This window comes from Drosophila rhopaloa, unplaced genomic scaffold, assembly GCF_018152115.1.
Source record: "Drosophila rhopaloa isolate 14029-0021.01 unplaced genomic scaffold, ASM1815211v1 contig_133, whole genome shotgun sequence".
Taxonomy (NCBI): domain Eukaryota; kingdom Metazoa; phylum Arthropoda; class Insecta; order Diptera; family Drosophilidae; genus Drosophila; species Drosophila rhopaloa.
Window position 1 is genome coordinate 339,272 of NW_025335010.1, and position 12,285 is coordinate 351,556.

Below are 12,285 nucleotides of genomic sequence, written 5' to 3' on the forward strand. Positions count from 1 at the left end.
TTTTCCATTCAGCTTTCTTTGCTGGAAGAGGTGCGTGATGGTTTTGCGATCCTTACCAGCGCTAGTTGCCGTGCAGCAAGATACATTTTTACGTCTACAAAACCTGAGTCGAAACTTCAGCAAAGATGGCGCAGACCGAAAGACAACATCATATTTTCAGCTACGCTTACGGCAGTTGGAAACTTTGAACGAGGAATTCAATGAAAATCACCAACAGCTTGTAAGACTTAAATGCCACGGCAAGCACCCATATGTTTGGCAAAATACAGCGTTTCAATTCGACGAAAATTACACTACCGCGTGTACCATATCCGAAGCATTCGAACAGAAATTTCCCAAAATAGGTTCAAGCTTTTCAGAACATTCTCCAAGCAACAAAAACTCCCAGATCGCAACGCTAGCTACAATGTCGCCCGTGCTGTTACCCAAGCTGCCTGGACCAACGTATAGCGAAAATTTTGTGTACTGGCCAGCATAACACGGCCCTGTCGGACATCCAGAAGTTCCACTTTCTCAAGCGAGCTATTCCGTCCAGCCATGACGAAGACGTTCAGCAGATGACACTTATTGGAGGGAACTACAAGACAGCCGGGGCCTTATTGTCCAAAGTTATAACTGCCCGCGACTACTGTTTATGTATCACCACTAACCATACAACATATAGACTGGTCATTTCATACAACGAAATTGGTCACAAAATTTTTCAATCGGGAGGCCCCAGTGCTGGTAGCAGCAGGCCCCGGACACTTCGTGTGCCTTCGGGTTTTTTTCGCTCTCGTTCTAATTCTTATTTTGACGCTCGCGCTCGAGTTCGGTCGTTCAGTCGCAGATACGCTCATTTTGAAGAAGGTTGACCTGCGCTTGAATTGGGCTTTGTATGTATGAGTGTTCATGCATTCTCATACAGGGGTGCATGTGTGCGATCATTTCATTTCGATGCTGCAAGAATATTTTGTCTTTTGCTACTTTTCAGACTTGGTACCCTAACAATATGAGCGAATTCACTATTGGGTTAATGATAAAAATAAGAATATTATATGTTATAGTATATTTTTAAATATTTTAGCATAAATTTAATATTGGTTTACAAATTCATATCAGTGGTAGCAGTAAAATGTTTTTCATATATGTATGTATTCCATTTAATAGAAATCAATCTACTGAGATACGAACAGGGCATATCGCAGTTGGTGTCACAAAAAACACCGAGTGCTTTTAAGTGGTGCAGAAAACTTCAAACCAAATCAGCTTTGGTTGTTGTTCTGCGAGCCGATGGTGCCTGCATACCCTACCGACGATTGAATTTTAGGGGTGGGGACAGAAACAAGAACGGCTGTTTGGCTTTTGTTTTGTTTACATTTTTTAGGACACTTGTTTTGAATGTTATGTTTAATGACCTTTGGTTGATTTATTTTTTTAAGGTTCGCAGTTATTTAATTAATGTTATTTAATGATCTACCTTTATTTTTATGTATGTTTGTTCTTATAAGTCGCCGCTCGAATTAGTTACCGATAAATATACATACATATATGTACACCTGTGTTAAATAGTAGTTTTTAAACTTTTTTTAAACCGCTCGCAGAACAGTTCGTATCTCAGTAGATTGATTTCTATTAATTGGAATACATATATATATGCAAAACATTTTACAGCTACTACTGATATGAATTTGCAAACCAAAATGAAATTTATGCTGAAATATTAAAAAATATACTGTAACATATAATATTCTTATTTTTATCATTAACCCAATAGTGAATACGCCCATATTGTTAGGGTACCAAGTCTGAAAACTAGCAAAAGACAAAATATTCTTGCTGCATCAAAATGAAATGATCGCACACATGCGCCATTGTATGAGAATGCATGAACACTCATACATACAAAGCCCAATTCAAGCGCAGGTCAACCTTCTTCAAAATGAGCGTCTCTGCGACTGAACGACCGAACTCGAGCGCGAGCGTCAAAATAAGAATTAGAACGAGAGCGAAAAAAACCCGAAGGCACACGAAGTGTCCGGGGCCTGCTGCTACCAGCACTGGGGCCTCCCGATTGAAAAATTTTGTGACCAATTTCGTTGTATGAAATGACCAGTCTATATGTTGTATGGTTAGTGGTATCACATAAACTCTTTGTATGACCTGCCGTTGTTATCCAAGGTAATGGTATGAATGGTATGTAATGACACACACGACTCAATTCGCAGCCACAAACGCCTCATCCCAATCGTCACCAACTATTCTTCTCGCTACTGCACTTGTCAGATTACACAACGAAGCCACTGGTCAATCAACTATCATCCGAGCATTAGTGGACTAGCACGTTTATTACCAAACGCGTCGTGCAGGCACTCGGACTGAAACGTTATCCCGCAGCTGCTACAATTGCCGGAATCGATCCTCCGATAAGCAAACAGATCGAAGCATGCCGCAAAGTTCACAATCAGTTCGTGTACGAAGCCAAAGTTTTATATAAACATTTATACGGCACTTACTTTCAATTCTCTTACCACTCATTTACCTAAACAGACACTTACTTTACTTGTTAACATTTACAGGATCTGGAACTGGCAGACCGTAGCTATGTGCAATTTCACAGAATTGATCTTCTACTAGAAGTAGATGTGATCCCACAACTGATTCTTCCGGAAAGAGTTTAAAGGATCAACCCATCGCACAACGAACTCACCTCGGCTGGAACGTTTTTGGCCGAGTTACCCACGTCACTGGCCATATCAAATCTCACCATACTTGCTTGGAGAACCTTGTCCAAAATTTCTTCGACGCCGAGCAAATAAACGACACTAAGCAACTTACCCCAGAAGAACAGTGGTGGTGTCAGAATTAATTTCAACGCACAAACACCCGGCAAACTAACTGAAAAAACATGTGGTGCCACAGCCATTAAAACGATTGTTTGAGCCTTCGATGACTTTAGTCAAATCAGAAAGCGGTTGCGGAGTGATTTGCCTAAAGTCATCGTTCGACCGAAAATTTCAGCGAAAACCAGAGTTTCACCAACGTTACAAGGAAGTTGTTGATGAATATTTCGAACTCGGCCAAATTACGCCAACGAATACATCAGAGGAGCAGTTATGTTCAATGCAATCGGAAAGCGGAATTCACTGTCGGCATATTCAAGGAGGAAAGCGTTTAAAACGCTTCATGTGAAACTTGCAATTGAAAAGCACTCAATGAAGTCATTGGCACCGGACCAGCCCAACAAAATGATCTCGCAGGAGTCGTGCTAAACTGGCGCATTCATTGTTTCGTTTTTGGTGCAGACATAGAGTGAATGTACAAGTGCATCGATATACATCCAGAGGATGCGCAATACCAACGTATTCTGTGGCGGAATGGTCAAACCCAGATATCGGAATATTTTCTAAAAACCGTCACATTTGGGACAGCATCAACCCCTGTACACAGCAATCAGTGTCATGCTACAACTCGTTCAAGAGCGCAAAGTTACCCACTTGCGACAAATATCATCCGAGATCAACTGGTCGCAGCTCTTCGCTCAGCAGGAATGTAACTAAGGAAATGGTCTGCAAACAACAATTCCAGTTTCTCATATATGCAAGAAAGCACTTTTGGAGTTCGTTAACGAGGATCCTATATAGACATTAGGTTTATATTGGCATCCTCACATAGACTATTACGGTTTTAAAATAAAATTTGCACATGCACTAAACGGTCTTTCTACAGTGGCCCATCTCTACGGTACCTTAGTCTTCATCTCTCCAGTACTCACTATAGCCAAGCCAATTTTGCAGGACTTCTGGAAACTTCTAGTACATCGCTCCGGCGGGACCGTTGGAGCCAAATTGTCCTGTATCTACGAACAACTTAAGATACAACGGTGGTTCGGATTCTACTACATAAATTTAAAATCCTTTCAGATGCACATCTTCTGCGATAAATCCTCACTAGCTTATGCAGCCTGTTGTTTTGGCAAACATTCGTGTTTAACCGAGTTAGTTAGATTCTCCGCAAACCATCACAATGGAGCCATGTACCCACTGCAACTAATCCCGCTAACTGTGCCACGCGCGGCCTAACTCCACAAGAATTAGCAGCACATCCGTTATGGTAGCATGGACCACCATGGCTAAAACAGAAAACAGAGCAGTGGCCAATCAGTTCATTTTCAACAAAGGACATTTATATGACCACTATCGAAAAAAAATCATCCCTCCACACTACGTAAGTTCAAGTCACTCCGAACAACTTTATTCTACGTATCTCATTTTACAACAAGGTTTTGGCAGCATACGTCTTGAGATTTCTCCATGACGCGCAACGAAAAGCTGATCAGCGGCACTATGGCCCTTTAAGTATGCCAAAACTGAGAGAAACATTAGCAACAACGGTTCAAATTGTAAAAATGGAGATGTATGGCTCGGAAATCTCTATATTAAATTCTAAAAATTCGTTACCACGGAAAAACAAATAGTCGAAATCGTATGGTATTCGAGGCAGACTTCGCAATGCCACCCATCTATCCAGCGATGAACATAAACCAATTATTCTTCCTCCCAATCATAATTTTACAGGTCTAATCATTTAAAACGCGCATCACTTATTTCGGCATGGCGGAATAGCTTGCAACAATTTGACACTAGTTTTGGTTCTTTAATGGGAGACAAGCCGTAAAGCGTATTTTAAGGAGCTGCGTCCCATGTTTCCGGCAACGACCCAAAACAAGTAAACAGTCGATGGCTGACCTTCCAATGTACAGAGTCAAGACACCAACTAGGGCTTTCATAGCTACTGGTGTCGATTATACAGGGGCATGCAACCTACAAAACATACATAGCAGTCTTTATATGCTTCGTAACCAAGGCGGTTCACTTAGAGCCTGTAACAGCATTATCAACCGAACAACTTTGTCGGACAAAGCTCTTTAAAATTGGCAGCGCGAATTCCACACACAGGTCAACGATGTTGTCGTTCCTGCCTTAGCGACCAAACAAATTCAATAGCATTTCAATCCAACCTATTGTCCAAATTTTGGAGGGATCTGGGAATTGTTAAGTCGGTTAAAACCCATTTATACCGCAACTCCCTACTGTCTGTAGTCTGGGCGACGTAGCTTAAGGTGCTTCCAGAGGTTTAAAAAGTTCGCCTGCGCGATGTTCGCATTGCCAGTGGGAATGACATCTGTGCTTTCAGGATGTACAATAGTAAGATGCCGACCAATGCACACTGGTCCCAATGACCAATATTTTTGCATAAACTAGAAAAATGAAGCTACAGACTTAAAACTTGGCACACTATATAGTTACTATATATGCGAAGTCTGGACAAAATTTTGTGCCGATCGGGCCACGCCTTCCTTTCCGCCCCATAGAAATGCACCCCGGGACAAAAATTTACAAAACATCCACGAAAATCGGGCCAATATATCCAATAAATTTTAAATATATATAAAATATCTTTAGTAAAGCCAATAGCCAATATTTCCAATAAATTTTAAATATATATAAAATAACTTTAGTAAATATCCCCTCAATCTTCTATCCCCTCCCGCCCTACCAATTTTCAACTTCCAAACTAAATAATGCATCTTAAAAAATTATAATATATTTACTTAATTAATTTTTAATCACTTTCAACATCTAAATCAAAGGAATAGGTATCGTTACATTCAAAGGTATCCAAGTCATCATCATCAACATTATCTGTAGTAGGATAACTATTTAGGAAATCGACATTTGGTAGTGTTAAAAGATCATTAAAAGAGCATTTTTTTATTCCAGCATCCAGATAAGCAACAAAGTTCTTAATCCTCTTTTTCAAAGGATCTATGTTTTGCTTTAAGTTTCCAATTCGATGCTGCAACACAAAGTTGTAAAGGCTTTCGGTTTCGCGCCCATGTGCCAGCCAATACTCTAGCATTTCTCCATATGCAAGAACAAAACTGCGTTAATAGTTTTTATAATCCGGCACAATCCAACATACTTTTGTTCCAAGAAACACGAAAAATGATAGGTTAAAATTGTTAAAAATACAACTCTACAAAAGCACACATACACAAAGACAAATCACATTAAACAAATATTGCATTAAACATTTAAATTTTACATACCTCCACTAATATTTTCCATTTTACTTTGTTTTAAAATGTTAAGTAGAACTTTTGCAATCTTTCTTTAAAGTGTTGATTTTATTTAGCGCGCCAAAAAGTCAACATTTCTGATCAACGAACTGCTGACTTTCAGGGCTACCAAATTTAACAGGGCTGCAATTTCAGTAACGAAATTGCGATTTTTAAATGCAACGTATATTATTCTACGAAGATAAAATGTTTTTTTTTTTCATAACTTCAAAAAAAAAATAAGTTTTTGCAAAAATATTGGGCATTGGGACCAGTGTGCAATGTACGAATGTTTCGACTGACATTGCGTAGATCAATGACCGGCTCGGCAGTCCTCGATCTACTTTCTCCTCTTTTCGTTATAAATCACCCAGCAATCCCAGAATAAGTTGATGGCACCGTGAGTACACAATTAATCGCACCTTGCAGCCGAGTCACATCTACAAAAACATGAATAATTCCACGCGTGGAACTTTCAGGTACTGTACTCGTAGTCAACCTTTCCAAATGGATCTCAACACAATTGCCTACCAATACTTTTGCAACGGAAACATTCTTCTGGTCTGATCCTACGATCTTCCTGTTTTGGATAAGGGGTGAACCATCCCACTGGCAAACATTTGTGTTTAACCGAGTTAGTTAGATTCTCCGCAAACCATCACAATGGAGCCATGTACCCACGCGAGGCCAAACTCCACAAGAATTAGCAGCACATCCGTTATGGTCCGTCATGGACCACCATGGCTAAAACAGAAAAGAGAGCAGTGGCCAATCAGTTCATTTTCAACAAAGGACATTTATATGACCACCATCGAAAAAAAATCATTCCTCCACACTACGTAAGTTTAAGTCACTCCGAACAACTTTATTCTACGTATCTCATTTTACAACAAGGTTTTGGCAGTTACTGCATACGTCTTGAGATTTCTCCATAACGCGCAACGAAAAGCTGATTAGCGGCACTATGGCCCTTTAAGTGTACCAGAACTGAGAAAAGCATTAACAACAACGGTTCGAACTGTACAAATGGAGATGGAAATCTCTATATTAAATTCTGAAAATTCCAACAACTTTTACGTATTCGAGGCAGACTTCGCAATACCACCCATCTATCCAGCGATTAAACCCCATTTATACCGATAATTTTCAGGAATTCGTATGACATATGAACAACTCCCTACCGTCCTCACCCAAATTGAAGCCAGTTTAAATTCACGGCCACTGTGCCCGCTTATCGATGATCCGAATCAGTCCTGACTACGGCACATTTTCTAATAGGAGACTCTCTTCTTGCACCACCCGATGTCTCCTCCAAGGATGTGTCCCTCGGGACGCAGTTTCTTCAAGGACATCGTTGCCTACGCTAATTCTGAAGTAGGTGGAGCTCTGACTGGCTTTCACACCTCCAAGCTTGACCAAAATTAAGGCACGAGCCAAAAAATTTAGAGATCAACGACGTCGACCTAATAAAGGATGGCCGACTTTCAGAGTGAAAAATCGGCAAAATAACTTGGTACGCGTAGCCTTTATCAAGACCGGAGTCGAAATTTACAAACGTTCCTTATCTAAAATCTGTATATTACCACTTCCACGTGCAACTAATTTATCATCCGATTTTTTTTATTTGATCCGCGCACACGAAACTTGAATGATCAATTAAAGAAAATTTTTTTTTTCGCGCGGAGTCCAACGGCCCACTTACCCGCCCAACCGACCGAGGGGCGCAGCCGTGTATCGTACAGCACGATTCGCGAGAAGATGCGAGATAAGAAAATAAAGGTAAAGGTCCAGGGAAAAAAGTAATAGTTAGATCAATCTTGTGCCAATGAAGCAAGTATTAATCGTTTTAGGAGCGGCAGAGAGTCAAGATTTGAGATTACAGGAAAAATTCTATTATAGTCAGAACATAATACTCTGAAAGGCTCATGCAAGGCATAGTAAGATCTACAATAATTTAAATTTAAAATTAGGGGAATATAATTTCTAGTTAATCTACTTGGCACTGAAACGTTTAGCCGACTTATCAAGTCGGGGCAGTCAATATCACCATGTATAAGGTTATAAATATACTATCTTTATTTATAAATATACTATCCAAGCATCGTTCTACGGTTGGCTAGGGAGGGTAAATTAATCAACAGAAGTCTACTAGAATAAGAAGGTAAGTTAAGATTTGCATCCCAGTTTAGGCGCCGTAAAGCAAAAAGAAGGAAGTTTTTTGTACAGATTTAATACGACCAATATGTATTCCGTATTGTGGACTCCAGACGGGAGACCCATAGTCCAGAATCGGACGGACTAGCGAAATAAATAAAGTTTTGGTAATAAGGATCATCGAATTCTTTTGACCCCCTTTTAATAAATCCAAGCACTCCTCTGGCTTTATTAACCATGGACGAAATGTGATTAGAAAATTTTAGTTTAGGGTCCAAGAGAACGCCAAGATCGTTTACAAGAGTTATTCTATCCAAAGAGCTGGCCCGATAAAGCTTGCACTTGGAACCGTTTAAATTTAGTAAATTATCTCGGCACCAGTTTTGAGAATTATCTAGATCGGATTGTAAGTCTAAATGGCAGGAAATATCCTTATACTGCAGGCATAATATGCGTACATAAGTACGCGAGAATGACTTATAATTGATGGAAAATCGTTAATAAATAATGTATGCAGTGTATGCTGATCTATGAAAATCTGCATACAGAGATTTTCACAAACACCAATAGCGATGACACGGATTCAACATCAGACTGTTTCTACAAGATGTTCGGCTTAATTGAAAAAGGTAAGTTACCAGATTTAGCAATATGAACACACACTATCAACGGGATTAATGACTAAGACCACAACATAATTAGGCATAACAACTTTCACTTGTCAAATCAAACAGGATCACAACTTCAGCGTTTAGAAGCAGAATTTATCATCGGTTACTAAACGTCCTGAAAGTCGAAGTATTGGTTAAATGTTACAATTGCCAGAAAGAAGGACATTTTGAGCCCCAGCTCAAGCCTCGGTGCACGCACTGCAATCGCACAGTTGCCCCAATATTCCAAAGACATGTCCAAAAATTAATAAAAACTCTCATCCTGATTCGGAAATCTCCAAATCAATCTCGGTAAACGGTAATGAAACAGTCGCGAACGCTAGTTAGTAAATCATTTGCCGGATACGTAGGCTTTCCTTAAAGATGCGGTGTTACTCTGAAAAGATTTGGCAGTGCAAAATTCTTTTTCATCTATAAACTTATGGTGAACTTACTTTTGGGTAAGGAAATACTTTGACGCGGCAGGAATAAATTGATCATCCACGGTAATAAGTGCTAAGCCGATAATATTCGAATAATTTAAACTACTCAGCTATTTAAAGCCATATGCTCTGTTAAAGAGTACGAAGCTAAGATAAAAAGAAGGTGCCCGTGGGAAAACACTTCCTAGTCGAGGACAAAACAATGTACCATCTTAAAAAAACTAAATTCTAATCTCATGCTTTCCTATCAAAATGCAAGAGGCTTGCGAAGCAAGCTTACTAAATTGTATTCTGATGCCATTTCCTTTGCATCTCTATTGTGTTCACAGAAACCTGGTCAAAGCCGGAGATCCTAAGCTCCGTAGTTTTTTCAGGTAGGTTCACAATTTATAGGTATGACCGTCCCTTCTCGACGGGGAGTTTTAATTGGAGTTTTGGATTTTTTGAGGAATTAAATTCTATGGAAACTATTTGCGTAAACTAGTAACTCTATAAACATAACTTTGCTCATCTATTTCGCCGTTGCCTGAACTTTCCGATTATTCCCTTATCAAGTCTTTTGCAAATAAGCGTTCCGATAGGGAGCAGTTGGTAGTTCTAGGAGAGTTGACACACTTAAGAAATGTAAATTCCAGACTTTCTTCTTGTTAAACCTGTTTATTCGCCAGGGCCCGATGGTATTCCTGAATGCGTTCTTAGGTGTTGCGCTGAAGCACTGTGCAAACCCGTACACAAATTATTTACCTTATCTATAGAAACTTTCCAATTTTTCCACACTAGTTACCTTTCTTCACAAGAGTTATATATATAGAGTAAATATAGAGTTATATCTATGTTTTCTGCTATCCCTAAGCTTTTTGAACAAATTATTAGTTCATATTTGCAGCACCTTTGTAAATAAACTATATATCCGCGTCAATATGGATTTATTAAACGTAGATTCACTAACCTTTTGGAGCTCACTTCATTTGGACTTAAAGGAAAGTTTTTAAACATACGGCATTTACACTGACTTTAGTAAAGAATTTGACTCTATAAATCAGTTACTTCTTGTTTGTAAAATTGGCCAGTTAGAGTTTTCAGATGTTCTCCCTATATGGATCTTAAGATATGTGGGTGGCAGGACACAAAGGGTCCTTTTCAAAAATTATAATTACAGTTCTCCGTATTACTGCCGGTGTCTTACAAGGGAGCCATCGTGGTCCGTTACTTTTTACATTATTTATTAACGATCTTCCCTCAATTATAAGTCATTCTCGCGTACTTATGTACGCAGATGATGTTAAGTTGTGCCTGCAGTATAAGGACATTTCCTGCCATTTAGACTTGCAATCCGATATAGATAATTTTCAAAACTGGTGCCGATATAATATACTAAATTTAAACGGTTCCAAGTGCAAGCTGCTGACTTTTTATCGGGCCAATCCGATATACGCGACATACACGTCAAGTGGCAGATCTTTGGATAGAATAACTCTTGTAAACGATCTTGGCGTTCTCTTGGACCCTAAACTACAATTTTCTAATGACATTTCGTCCATGGTTATTAAAGCCACAGGAGTGCTTGGATTTATTAAAAGGTGGTCAAAAGAATTCGATGATCCTTATTTGACTAAAACTTTATTTATTTCGCTAGTCCGTCCGATTCTGGAGTATGGGTCTTCCGTCTGAAGTCCACAAATAGACTTTTCCTGTAATATCAAATCTTGACTCTCTGCCGCTCCTAAATCGATTAATACTTGCTTCATTGGCACAAGATTGATCTAAATATTACTTTTTTCCCCGGACCTTTACCTTTATTTTCCTATCTCGCGTCTATCTTATCGTGAATCGTGTCGTACGATACACGGCTGCGCCCCTCGGTCGGTTGAGCGGGTAAGTGGGCCGTGGGACTCCGCGCGAAAAAAAAAATAAACACACAAATCTACAACGGTGCTTATCAAGATACAAGCCCTCAAGAATTCCAAAAACGCTTTTTGAATGTCTTACTACCTACAGCACAGCATGATTTTATTGACGGCCTGCTTGACATATCCTTATCTCAAGTAAACCATGTTCGAAATTCACTAGGTCGCCTTCTTGATTTGTGTTTTGTATCAAATCCTGAAGGTGTGTTTTGTCCAGAGTAGCATCACTCACGCAACCTGAAGATCCATATCACCCAACAATCGAACTTTTATTTGATACGGGTAGAGTTATAGAAGAAAAATCAAAACGAATACATTGTTTTCCCAAGGCAGACTTTCTGAGGCTATATAATTTTATTTCTGGCTTTAATTGGTCTGATCTTTACTTATGCAATAATATGTCCGATGCAGTTATTGTTTTTTACACTGCAATAAACTCATTTTTTAATTCCATAGGAATTACTTCGTGGTACTATCCGTCAACTTCCAATAAATCACCTTGGTTTAGCAAAGAGTTGACACAGAAACGTAAAGTCCAGACTTTTTATGAAATATAAAAATACCGGTTCTCAATCTGTTTTTACTAGATATTTATGTGCTCGGTCAAGATTTACCGTGCTTAATGCTCAGTGTTATAATAGTTACTTAAGCCATTGTAAGGTCCAGTTCTCTCAGGACCCGAAACAGTCTTATAACTTCGTTAACACCAAGCGTAAATCTAATTCTTATCCTTCCACGCTGTCGTTCGAAAACAGGACGGCAACCACAGATCAGGCCATAGCCGATTTATTTGCCCAATTTTTTCTAACGACTTATTCTACTTTAGATTATTTATCACAGCCTTATTCTTACACCATGTCCAAGTCAAACCTCATATTCTGTCCCACTTTAACAGAAAGCTCTCTTCTTTTGGATCTTCTTCGTATTAAGCCTGTTTATTCGCCAGGGCCCGATGGTATTCCTGGGTGCGTGCTGAGGTATTGCGGAAAGGCCCTGTGCAATTCTCTCCACAAGATGTTTACCATATCTCT